The sequence below is a fragment of the Entelurus aequoreus genome, linkage group LG23, assembly GCF_033978785.1.
Source record: "Entelurus aequoreus isolate RoL-2023_Sb linkage group LG23, RoL_Eaeq_v1.1, whole genome shotgun sequence".
Classification (NCBI taxonomy): Eukaryota; Metazoa; Chordata; class Actinopteri; order Syngnathiformes; family Syngnathidae; genus Entelurus; species Entelurus aequoreus.
In genome coordinates, this window is record NC_084753.1 from 43,423,868 (window position 1) to 43,438,335 (window position 14,468).

Sequence of the window (14,468 nt, forward strand, 5' to 3'; positions counted from 1 at the left end):
AATGATCACTAATCATTGTATTCTTGCCTCATTAAAATATCAATGATCACAAATCATGTGTCTTAATGCCTCATTAAAATATCAATGATCACTAATCATGTGTCTTCATGCCTCATTGAAATATCAATGATCACTAATCACCTGTCTTCATGCCTCATTAATTTATCAGTAATCACTAATCACGTGTCTCAATGCCTCATTAAAATATCAGTGATCACTAATCACATGTCTTCATGCCTCATTAAAATATCAATAATCACTAATCACATGTCTTCATGCCTCATTAAAATATCAATAATCACTAATCACGTGTCTTCATGCCTCATTAAAATATCAATGATCACTAATCACATGTCTTCATGCCTCATTAAAATATCAATGATCACTAATCACATGTCTTCATAACTCATTAAAATAGCAATGATCACTAATCACCTGTCTTCATGCCTCATTAAATTATCAATAATCACTAATCATCTGTCTTCATGTCTCATTAAAATATTAATCATGTGTCTTCATGTCTCATTAAAATATGAATCACTAATCATTGTATTCATGCCTTATTAAAATATCAATTATCACTATTCACCTGTCTTCATGCCTCATTAAATAATCACTAATCACGTGTCTCAATGCCTCATTAAAATATCAATGATCACTACTCACCTGTCTTCGTGCCTCATTAAAATATCAATGATCACTAATCATGTGTCTTCATGCCTCATTAAAATATTATTAATCACTAATCCCTTTTCTTTATGTCCCATTAAAAATAATCACAAATCATGTGTCTCCATGCCTCATTAAAATAATCACTAATCATGTGTTTTAATGCCTCATTTAAATATCAATGACCACTAACCATGTGTCTTCATGCCTCATTAAAATATCAATAATCACTAATCACCTGTCTTCATGTTTCATTAAAAATCACTAATCGTGTCTTCATGCCTCATTAAAATATCAATGATCACTAATCACGTGTCTTCATGCCTCATTAAAGTATTAATAATTACTTCTGTGTCTTCATGCCTCATTATAATAATCACTAATCATGTGATTAAAATATGATTCAAATATTAATAATCACTAATTTCTCTTCATGCCTCATTAAAATATCAATGATCCTAATCAGTGTCTTCACGCCTCATTAAAATATCGATAATCACTAATCACCTGTCTTCATGACTCATTGAAAGGCTTAGTGGCCACATGCACAAAATTGTGTACACTACTGAATTGGGGTCTTATGGCCACTTATGTGGACACTTATACTGCCATCTGGTGGTGTCAGGAGAGTATAACATACAATGGAATGTAAAAATAAGAATTAGCATGTCACTAAACATGAAGTACACGTTTCTGTACTTATGGACTAAGTACATCATATCAAAAGATGATTCTTAGTTTTTATTCTAATTAGGGTCCAATATGCCCAAATAGCAGAGAAATAAAAAAGCATGTAAACAAACAGCTTGGGCCTCAAGAGGTTAAAAATCACTAATCACGTGTGTTTATGTCTAATTAAAATATCAATAATCACTAATCACGTGTCTTTATGTCTCATTAAAATATCAATAATCACTAATCACGTGTCTTCATGCCTCATTAAAATATTAATGATCACTAATCACGTGTCTTTATGTCTCATTAAAATATCAATAATCACTAATCACGTGTCTTCATGCCTCATTAAAATATTAATGATCACTAATCACGTGTCTTCATGCCTCAAAAAAATATCAATCATCACTAATCACGTGTCTTCATTCCTCATTATAATGGTCACTAATCACGTGTCTCCATGCCTCATTAAAATATTAATGATTACTAATCACGTGTCTTCATTTCTCGTTAAAATATTAATGATTACTAATCACGTGTCTTCATTTCTCGTTAAAATATTAATGATTACTAATCACGTGTCTTCATTTCTCGTTAAAATATTAATGATTACTAATCACGTGTCTTCATTTCTCGTTAAAATATTAATGATCACTAATCACGTGTCTTAATTTCTCGTTAAAATATTAATGATCACTAATCACGTGTCTTCATGCCTCGTTAAAATATTAATGATCACTAATCACGTGTCTTCATTTCTCGTTAAAATATTAATGATTACTAATCACGTGTCTTCATGCCTCATTAAAATATTAATAATCACTAATCACGTGTCTTAATTTCTCGTTAAAATATTAATGATCACTAATCACGTGTCTCCATGCCTCATTAAAATATTAATGATCACTAATCACGTGTCTTCATTTCTCGTTAAAATATTAATGATTACTAATCACGTGTCTTCATTTCTCGTTAAAATATTAATGATCACTAATCCCGTGTCTTCATGCCTCGTTAAAATATTAATGATCACTAATCACGTGTCTTCATTTCTCGTTAAAATATTAATGATTACTAATCACGTGTCTTCATTTCTCGTTAAAATATTAATGATCACTAATCACGTGTCTTCTTGCCTCATTAAAATATTAATCATCACTAATTACGCGTCTTCATTTCTCGTTAAAATATTAATGATCACTGATCATGTGACTTCATTTCTCGTTAAAATATTAATGATCACTAATCATGTGTCTTCATTTCTCGTTAAAATATTAATGATCACTAATCATGTGTCTTCTTGCCTCATTAAAATATTAATGATTACTAATCACGTGTCTCCATGCCTCATTAAGATATTAATGATCACTAATCACGTGTCTTCATTTCTCGTTAAAATATTAATAATCACTAATCACGTGTCTCCATGCCCCATTAAAATATTAATGATCACTAATCATGTGTCTTCATTTCTCGTTAAAATATTAATGATTAGTAATCACGTGTCTCCATGCCTCATTAAAATATTAATGATCACTAATCATGTGTCTTCATTTCTCGTTAAAATATTAATGATTACTAATCACGTGTCTCCATGCCTCATTAAAATATTAATGATCACTAATCACGTGTCTCCATGCCTCATTAAAATATTAATGATCACTAATCACGTGTCTTCATTTCTCGTTAAAATATTAATGATTACTAATCACGTGTCTCCATGCCTCATTAAAATATTAATGATCACTAATCACGTGTCTTCATTTCTCGTTAAAATATTAATGATTAGTAATCACGTGTCTCCATGCCTCATTAAAATATTAATAATCACTAATCACGTGTCTTAATTTTCTTGTTAAAATATTAATCGTCACTAATCACGTGTTTTCATGCCTCGTTAAAATATTAACGATCACTAATCACGTGTCTTAATTTTCTCGTTAAAATATCAATCATCACTAATCACGTGTCTCCATGCCTCATTAAAATATTAATAATCACTAATCACGTGTCTTCATTTCTCGTTAAAATATTAATCATCACTAATCATGTGTCTTCATTTCTCGTTAAAATATTAATGATTACTAATCACGTGTCTTCATGCCTCATTAAAATATTAATCATCACTAATCACGCGTCTTCATTTCTCGTTAAAATATTAATGATCACTGATCATGTGTCTTCATTTCTCGTTAAAATATTAACGATCACTAATCATGTGTCTTCATTTCTCGTTAAAATATTAATGATTACTAATCACGTGTCTTCAAGCCTCGTTAAAATATCAATCATCACTAATCACATGTCTTAATTTCTCGTTAAAATATTAATGATCACTAATCACGTGTCTTCTTGCCTCATTAAAATATTAATGATTACTAATCACGTGTCTCCATGCCTCATTAAAATATTAATGATCACTAATCACGTGTCTTCATTTCTCGTTAAAATATTAATCATCACTAATCACGTGTCTCCATGCCTCATTAAAATATTAATGATCACTAATCATGTGTCTTCATTTCTCGTTAAAATATTAATGATTAGTAATCACGTGTCTTAATTTTCTTGTTAAAATATTAATCGTCACTAATCACATGTTTTCATGCCTCGTTAAAATATTACCGATCACTAATCACGTGTCTTAATTTTCTCGTTAAAATATCAATCATCACTAATCACGTGTCTCCATGCCTCATTAAAATAATAATCACTAATCACGTGTCTTCATTTCTCGTTAAAATATTAATGATTACTAATCACGTGTCTTCATGCCTCATTAAAATATTAATCATCACTAATAACGTGTCTTCATTTCTCGTTAAAATATTAATGATCACTGATAACGTGTCTTCAAGCCTCGTTAAAATATCAATCATCACTAATCACATGTCTTCATTTCTCGTTAAAATATAAATGATCACTAATCACGTGTCTTCATGCCTCGTTAAAATATTAATGATTACTAATCATGTGTCTTCATTTCTCGTTAAAATATTAATGATCACTAATCACGTGTCTTCATTTCTCGTTAAAATATTAATGATTAGTAATCACGTGTCTCCATGCCTCATTAAAATATTAATGATCACTAATCAAGTGTCTTCATTTCTCGTTAAAATATTAATGATCACTAATCACGTGTCTTCGTTTCTCTTTAAAATATTAATGATCACTAATCACGTGTCTTAATTTCTCGTTAAAATATTAATGATCACTAATCACGTGTATTAATTTCTCGTTAAAATATTAATCATCACTAATCACGTGTCTCCATGCCTCATTAAAATATTAATGATCACTAATCAAGTGTCTTCATTTCTCGTTAAAATATTAATCATCACTAATCACGCGTCTTCATTTCTCGTTAAAATATTAATCATCACTAATCAAGTGTCTTCATTCCTCGTTAAAATATTAATGATCACTAATCACGTGTCTTCATTTCTCGTTAAAATATTAATGATCACTAATCACGTGTCTTCATTTCTCGTTAAAATATGAATGATCACTAATCACGTGTCTTCATTTCTCGTTAAAATATTAATGATCACTAATCACGTGTCTTCATTTCTCGTTAAAATATGAATGATCACTAATCACGTGTCTTCATTTCTCGTTAAAATATTAATGATTACTAATCACGTGTTTTCATGCCTCGTTAAAATATTAATGATCACTAATCACGTGTCTTCATTTCTCGTTAAAATATTAATGATTAGTAATCACGTGTCTTCATGCCTCGTTAAGATATTAATGATCACTAATCACGTGTCTCCATGCCTCCTTAAAATATTAATTATCATTAATCACATGTCTTCATGCCTCGTTAAAATATTAATGATCACTAATCATGTGTCTTAATTTTCTCGTTAAAATATTAATCATCACTAATCACGTGTCTTCATTCCTCTTTAAAATATTAATGATCACTAATCATGTGTCTACATTTCTCGTTAAAACATTAATGATCACTAATCATGTGTCTTCATTTCTCGTTAAGATATTAATGATCACTAATCACATGTCTTCATGCCTCGTTAAAATAATGATTACTAATCACGTGTCTTCATTCCTCGTTAAAATATTAATGATCACTAATCACGTGTCTTCATTTCTCGTTAAAATATTAATGATCACTAATCGCCTGTCTTCATTTCTCGTTAAAATATTAATCATCACTAATCACGTGTCTTCATGCCTGCCAGTCAAACATCAGGGAGAAGTCACCAACAATAATATTTACATAATAAATAATATACATATATTTACATAATAGTTATTAAAAACTATTAATGGACTTCACAAGTAATACATACATCAATATAAATATATTATTTACATAATAGTTATTAAAGACTATTAATAGATCTTACAAGTAATAAATTTAAAAAAATGAATATAAAATAGCAAAAACAGTAAAAACATCAGGTGGTTGCAGTTACCCTGCTCGTCCACTGAGTGTCGCTGTCGCTCCACTAATGTTTGTGAAGAAACACTAAAACTTTGTTTGTGTCTCAATTAGTGAAGTAAACGTTGCTTTAATTTCACCAATGATCCAATTTCAGTGCACGTATGAATATTGATATTCTCTCTACTGTACATGCACGTCATTATGAGCACGTTTTATATTTTATTATGTCAACACCGACATCATTTCCTGTTAACTCCTCATACATGAAAAAGTATGCATGTTTAAGTTAGGTAGCTAGCATGCTGTCATTTGCATGCTAACAGTTAACAAGTGTCACATGTCAGCATTACAAGACTGCTTGGAAACCACAGACTGGGACATGTTCACCGATAATCACCACACACGTGTGGAGGAGTATGCAGAGTCGGTGTCCGCATACACTCAGAAGTGCATGGAGGATGTCAGTGTGGTCAAGAACATCCCCACACGGGCCAACGACAAACCCTGGATGAGCAGTGAGGTACGTGCAATGCTGAAGCCTCGGAACAAGGCTTTCAAGTCTGGCGACATGGTAGCACTTAAATCAGCCAGAACTAACCTGAACCGTGCCATTAAGGTTGCAAAGCGTGCTCACAGTCAGAAAGTGCAGGACTTCTTGGAGAACCCCACGAACACTAGACGAATGTGGCAGGGCATACAGGTCATCACGGACTATAAAGCTGCCCCCCGTCCCTGTGACAACAGCATCAGCTTCCGAGATGACCTTAACAACTACTTTGCGAGGTTTGAGGCACTTAACACCACTCCGGCGAGAAAATCCATCCCTCGCCCTGATGAGCAGCCGCTCAACCTGGATACAGCGGATGTCCGGAAAACCCTGAGGAGAGTGAACCCCCGGAAAGCACCGGGACCTGATGACATTCCGGGCAAGGTGCTTAAGGGATGTGCAGACCAGCTGGCGGGGGTTCTCACAGACATCTTCAACATCTGGCTGACCCAGGCTGTGGTACCATCATGTTTTAAGACGGCCACAATCATTCCAGTGCCTAAAACCCCCACAATCTCCTCCCTCAATGATTACCGCCCCGTGGCACCCACCCCCATCATAATGAAGTGCTTGGAGAGGCTGGTAAAGGAATACATTGTCTCCAGACTTCCCCCCACATACCAGTTTGCTTATCGCCCTAACCGCTCCACAGAGGACGCCATCTCCTCTGCACTCCACCTGAGCTTAGAACATCTGGAAGGAAAGGACACACACGTGCGGATGTTGTTTCTGGACTTCAGCTCGGCATTCAACACCATCATCCCGCAGCACTTGGTGAGCAAACCTTGGATTCAGTACCCCCCTATGCAACTGGCTGCTTGACTTCCTCACAGACAGACCCCAATCTGTGAGAGTGGGCAACAACACCCCCAGTGCCATCTCCCTGAGCACCGGCTCCCCCCAGGGCTGCGTCCTGAGTCCACGTTGATGACCCATGACTGCTGCGCCAGGTCCACTACTAACCACATTGTGAAGTACACGACAGTAGTGGGCCTCATCCGTGACAACAACCACATGGACTACAGGGAGGAGGTGAAACATCTGGTTGACTGGTGCAGAACCAACAACCTGGTCCTGAATGTCAACAAGACCAAGGAGATCATCGTCGACTTCAGGAAGCACCAGTCCAGCCACGCTCCACTCTACATCAACGGCACAGCAGTGGAGATGGTAAGCAGCACCAAGTTCCTGGGGGTGCAGATAACGGACAATATAACCTGGTCCCTACACACCGGAGCTCTTAGAGCTCAGCAGCGCATGCACTTTTTGCGTTGGATGAAAAGAGCACAGCTCCCTCCCCCCATTCTCAGCACATTCTACAGAGGCACTATAGAGACCACCTGCTGACCACCAGCATCTCTGTCTGGACTGGAGCCTGCAGGGCCTCAGACTGGAAGTCTCTCCAGAGAGTGGTGAGGACGGCGGAAAAGATCATCAGGACTCCTCTTCCTCCTATCCAGGAGATGGCAAAAAGCCGCTGCCTGACCAGGGCTCAGAAAATCTGTAAAGACTCCTCCCACCCCCCACCAAGGACTGTTTTCACTGCTGGACTCTAGAAAGAGGTTCCGCAGCCTCCGAAGCAGAACCTCCAGGTTCTGTAACAGCTTCTTCCCTCAGGCCGGAAGACTCTTGAACGCATCATAATTCAATGATCCCCTCAACTCCCCCCAAAATGGATTAACTGGCTGGAATAAAAAAGACAATATAACATACATCCATAAACGTATACCAAGTAACATGACTCTGGGGTAAACGGTAGCAAAAGTAGCTCAAAAAGTTAACATGCTAATGTTAGCATGTTAGCAAGCTAACGTGACCATAATAATAGTTAGCACGTGTCACATACCAAGTGACGTGACTCTTAAGGTGTGAGGGAGGGAATTACAGCAAATAATAGTACAAATAGCTAAAAAAAAAAGTTAGCACTTTAAGGTTAGCATGCTAACATAAGCATGCTAGCAGTTAACAAGTGTCACATACCAAGTTATATGACTGTAAGGTAAACAGTTGCAAAATGATCTCAAAAAGCAAGCACTTTGATGTTAGCATGCTAACAATACTAACGTAAACATGCATCCAGTTAGCAGCTAGCTGCGGAATTAGAGAAAACAAGGTAAATTTAGCTAAAAAGTTAGCACTATAAGTAGCAGATGGATATGGTTCAAGAGAAAGGACACAAACTGGGCTGCTAAATGACATCTAGGGGTAAAGGCAGAGGGGGGCACACCTGGGACGCCAGATGTCGCCGTTGAGCCCTCTGGAGGTGTCGTGGGCCTATCAATGAAACACCAATGAAAGAGGGTGCCCACCTGAAGACCCCAGTGAAGCTTTTGCCCCTAACCCCCCCACCCCCCACTCAACACTAACTGCTGATTAATCTGAGGGATTGTACTATCTAGTCCTATGAGCTCAACTTAGCATGCTAAATTTAGCACGCTAACGGTTAACAAGTGTAACATACCAAGTTACATGTCTCTCGGGTAAACGGCTGCAAAATTAGCTTAAACAGCTAGCACGTCAATGTTAGCATGCCAGCATGCTAACGTAAACATGCATATAGGATCACTATTCCACATTGATCTCCAAAACCACTGTGCTTATCATCCACAAAGCGCGGGACTAGTGGAAAGGAAACATGTAACAATTAAAAACAGACTAAAGAAATGTACGGAGGAAAGAAAACGTCCATGGACACAAAGTATAGATTGAGTCAAAATGGACATGGACATTACAAGTAGAGCCGCGTTAAACGACAAACGGGAAATGCTAAGGCAAGAACAACGGACTACGCCGTCTGTTCGATAGATCTGATCCTAAAACCCAGGTCCAAATATAACAACCCGAGTCCCATGGATAGTCTCGTGGGCCTACAATGAATCCCTGATGTTTACGGTAGCTCCCAATACCACCTCTACAACACTACTTCCTGGAAGAAACTTAAAGTTTACAATGATGGCCGCATGAAGTGAGAGAGATTCGGACCGAGAAAGCGACAATTTCCCCATTAATTTGAGCGAGGATGAAAGATTTGTGGATGAGGAAAGTGAGAGTGAAGGACTAGTGGGGAGTGGATGCGATTCAGATAGGAGAGGCGGGGGTGACCTGATATTCAGCTGGGAATGACTACAACAGTAAATAAACACAAGACATATATATACTCTATTAGCCACAACACAACCAGGCTTATATTTAATATGCCACAAATTAATCCTGCATAAAAACACCTGCGTGTTTGTTATGCTAGCTCCTAGCTCCTCTGCTAGCTCCTAGCTCCATAGAACACGCCAATCCAATTCAAACACCTGATCAACACACACAATCACTCAGCCCAAAAGACCGTTCACCTAACCCAAGGTTCATAAAGCTTATGTATTCAAACAAAGTAACGTACGTGACGCGCACATACGGGCAAGCGATCAAATGTTTGGAAGCCAAAGCTGCATACTCATGGTAGCACGTCTGCGTCTTTGTCATCCAAATCAAAGGAATCCTGGTAAGAGTCTGTGTTGTCCCAGTTCTCTACAGGCGTCTGTGTATCCAAGTCAAAAGTCCTCCTGGTTAGAGTCTCTGTTGTCCGAGTTCTTCCATCTTGACTGCATCTTTCGGGAATGTAAACAATGAAACACCGCCGGCTGTGTTGTGTTGCTGCTGACTTCCTTCGCAAAATACGTCCGCTTTGCACCGACAACTTTCTTCTTTGCTTGCTCAGCTTCTTTCTCCATAATGCAATGAACATAATTGCAACAGATTCACCAACACAGACGTCCAGAATACACCCAGAATGAGATGAAAACAGCTATTTCGTATTGGCTTCAATGTGGAAGCCATACCCGTCACGCGCATACGTCATCCTCAGAGGCGTTTCGAACCGGAAGTTTGGCGGCAAATTTAAAATGTCACTTTCTAAGTTAACCCGGCCGTATTGGCATGTGTTGCAATGTTAAGATGTCATCATTGATATATAAACTATCAGACTGCGTGGTCGCTAGTAGTGGCTTTCAGTAGGCCTTTAAAAGGATTCCCCACCACGGGAACAGACCGGCCTAATTACTGGTGGTACCTCACAGGCTATCCAATAGCTAAATTCTTTAAAAGTCAAATAAATCTGAAACATCAAGGCCCAAGTCTGGTGTTAACCATATCACTCCCTGATGGACAACATAGACCACCCAATGCCACATTGTTCAACACATCCTGCTGGGGTTTCCAATTACGGGCATGGTCAAGTGGACTAGACCCATAATTCCCGGTGATTGCGTGCATAAATCAAACCATGCGCAACACCGAACAACCCAGAGTGAACCCCTATACTACAAACCCCGTTTCCCTAGGAGTTGGGAAATGGTGTTAGATGTAAATATAAACGGAATACAATGATTTGCAAATCATTTTCAAGCCATATTCAGTTGAATATGCTACAAAGACAACATATTTCATGTTCAAACTGATTTTACTATGTGTAACAGTTTGATACCCGAACATTGGAAAAGAACTACACGCGGTGTAAACTGGCAAAGTGTTGGAGAGCCAACTTATATCGATACAATAGGTGTCCCCAGAGGTGTACCTGACGAGTACAAATCGGTAAATCAAATTGCAGCTGGATTCGAATCATCCGTCTGCTGGTGGTGTACGATTAACAAGAATGTTGACAGAATAAACTACGTCCACGACAACGTACAGAGATTAGGAAATTGGACTTGAAGCCGTCGCTGATCAACTCGCCGCCACCTCCCTTGTGGCCTTTCAAAACCGTATGACGCCCAGACATGTTGTTAGCGGAAAAAGGAGATGTGTGCGCAATATTGGGTGAACAGTGTTGTACTTCATACCAAACTACACTGGTGCAGAAGATAGCCTGACCAGAGCACTGGACGGCCTTCGCACCTTTAACGGTAAAATGAAAGAGCACTCACCTACGTGGGATGGATGGTTGGATGTGTTCGGCAAATACAAGTCCTTGGTATCATCAGTTCTAGTATCTCTGGCTGTGTTTGCAGCAATACTGACGTCGTGTGGATGTTGTTGTATTCCCTGTCTGCGTTCTCTGCTTAACCGTCTGATTACCACAGCGATTAGCCCAGCAGATGATAGAACTGTTCAGATGCACCTTCTGGTGGACGACAAGAAAGATGAATCTGATGACGAGGATACCTACCTGGACGGTGTTCTGATCTGTTTCCAGACCCTGGTGACTACCGTAATTTCCGGACTATAAGCCGCTACTTTTCCCCCTCGTTCTGGTCCCTGCGGCTTATACAAGGGTGCGACTTATTTACGGCCTGTTCTTCTCCGACACCGACGAAGAGGATTTCGGTGGTTTTAGTACGCAGGAGGAAGACGATGACACAATGATTAAAGACTGACTTTTCATATACCGGTAGGCTAGTTATTTTGATAACGTACAGGCGAGCACTTTGTATTACTTTGCACCGTTGTATTATTTGTACTCTGCACGAATGCTGTTCGCCATGTCAAAGATGTGAAAGTTTGATTGAATGATTGAAAGATTTATTGTTAATAAATGGGACGCTTTGCGTTCCCAAACAGTCATCTCTGTCCCGACAATCCCCTCCGTGGTAGCAGGAACCCCTATATACTACGCTAATTACACATCTAAACCCTGCGGCTCATAGTCGGGTGCGGCTTATATATGGAGCAATCTGTATTTTCCCCTAAATTTAGCTGGTGCGGCTTATAGTCCGGAAATTACGGTATTTGTATAGAAAAAATATAAAAATATGATGACATTGAACTCTGAGTGTAAACATAACTTGGCCCTAAAGAACTGAAAATTGCAAGAAGAATTTATTGGGAATAAGATGATTCTGGGGAAGTTATTTGATAAACAGGAGGGAAATGTTACAGTAATGATGTATATATTAACATCATAACTTTATGCTTAAAGGCCTACTGAAATGAATTTTTTTTATTTAAACGGGAATAGCAGATCCATTCTATGTGTCATACTTGATCATTTCGCGATATTGCCATATTTTTGCTGAAAGGATTTAGTAGAGAAAATCGACGATAAGGTTCACAACTTTTGCTCGCTGATAAAAAAAACCTTGCCCCTACAGGAAGTAGCGTGACGTCACAAGCGGTAGTGCTGCTCACAATTCCCCGTTGTTCACAATGGAGCGAGAGATATTCGGAGCGAGAAAGCGACGATTACCCCATTAATTTGAGCGAGGATGAAAGATTTGTGGATGAGGAACGTTAGATTGACGGACTAGAATGCAGTTCAAGAGATATATTTTTTCGCTCTGACCGTAACTTAGGTACAAGCTGGCTCATTGGAATCCACACTCTCTCCTTTTTATATTGTGGATCACGGATTTGTATTTGAAACCACCTGGGATACTATATCCTCTTGAAAATGAGAGTCGAGAAGGCGAAATGGACATTCAAAGTGACTTTTATCTCCACGACAATACATCGACGAAGCTCTTTAGCATGAGCTAACGTGATAGCATCTGTCTCAAATGCAGATAGAAACAAAATAAACAAATACCTGACTGGAAGGATAGACAGAAGATCAACAATACTACTATCAGGAGACACCGAACCAAACACTGGACATGTAAATACACGGTTAATGTGTATTCGACGCCTGTCCAAGCCTAGCAATGCTGTTGCTAACGACGCTAACTTAACAACGGGACCTCGTCAGGGCTATGATAAAAACATTAGCGCTCCACCTACGCCAGCCAGCCCTCATCTGCTCATCAACACCCGTGCTCACCTGCGTTCCAGCGATCGACGATGCGGTCGGCGGCCCGGAGACGTAGGAAGTCAAGGTGAGGTCGCCGGCGCTAGCTCTGCTATCCAACAAAGTCCTCCTTGTTGTGTTGCTACAGCCAGCCGCTAATACACCGATCCCACCAACAACGTTCTTCTTTGCAGCCTCCATTGTTCATTAAACAAATTGCAAAAGATTCACCAACACGGATGTCCAGAATACTGTGGAATTTTGTCGAAGAAAACCGAGCTCTGGGTATTGTGTCCAATAGGGTCCAAACACTTCCGTGGACCTCGCGACGTCACGCGCATACGTCATCCTCCAAAGGCGTTTTGAACCGGAAGTTCCCCGGGAAATTTAAAATGTCAATCCAATCCAAGAGATTGCCAGCTGTCTTCATCGGTGTCGTGTCCAGACTCGGCCTGTTGACGGCCAAGGCCGAACACCGCCGTGACGCAGACAGAGCAGAGACAAGGCGATATAAACTGCGTCAACTCATTTTCATTTATTCTATAATCTCATATTGTGTCTAACTGGAGTTGTGGAGATGACCCCCTTCCCTCGGCGACAGCTTTCAGGGATGTAATAGGGCCCTTCCAAATAAATAGAGGAGGCGCACGGGCTGGACTTTTAGAACGTAGTTTGGATCTGTAACTAGAATACAGTCCAAAACACGTGTCTCCTCATGAGCTAAATTGAACTCTGTCTCTGCACGATTCCTTGCTTCTCGTCTGATTATTAGATGTCATCAGTGTTTGAACCTGACAAACTGTTACACTACCATGCTAGCTTTTTGGCCCAATTTTGAAACATCTCAAAGTCAAATAAAACCTGGTACGCGGCACATGCTAACAGGCTAATATTATCATGCTAACTTTTTTTTTTTTGCCAATTTTGCCGTTGTACACCTCAGAGTCTTATAACTTGCTACTTTATATAGTTTAGCATGCTAGCTTTTTAAACATTTTTTTTTTTTTTAGCTAATTTTGATTTAGCTACATTCTTACTGTTAGCATGCTACTTTCACACACTTTCTCCTGGAAATTGCGTATTGTAGTTACTATTTGTTTCCCTTACTTGTGCTAGCATACACACACTTTGTACGTTTACTCACAACGAGGAACGAGAGAAATTGACATTTTTTAGCTAAAAAAGACAAACTTTTTTCCGACTTTTTAAATGTCTAACAGAAGCAAAAAGGTGCAATAGTGAAAAAGTGAAGAGAATAGTTTTATTATGAACATGGCAGCTGGAAGATGTTACAGAAACCAAACAAAACAGCTAGCTAGCGTCTCGTAGCGACGCGATGGCAACTTAGTCAAGCTAGAAAAGAACACCCGTTATAAAAATGACTTTTGTACACGTTCAGTTTGCAGCATTTTTACGGTTCAACCAAGTCAAGTGTGGAAGAAAGAAAAAAG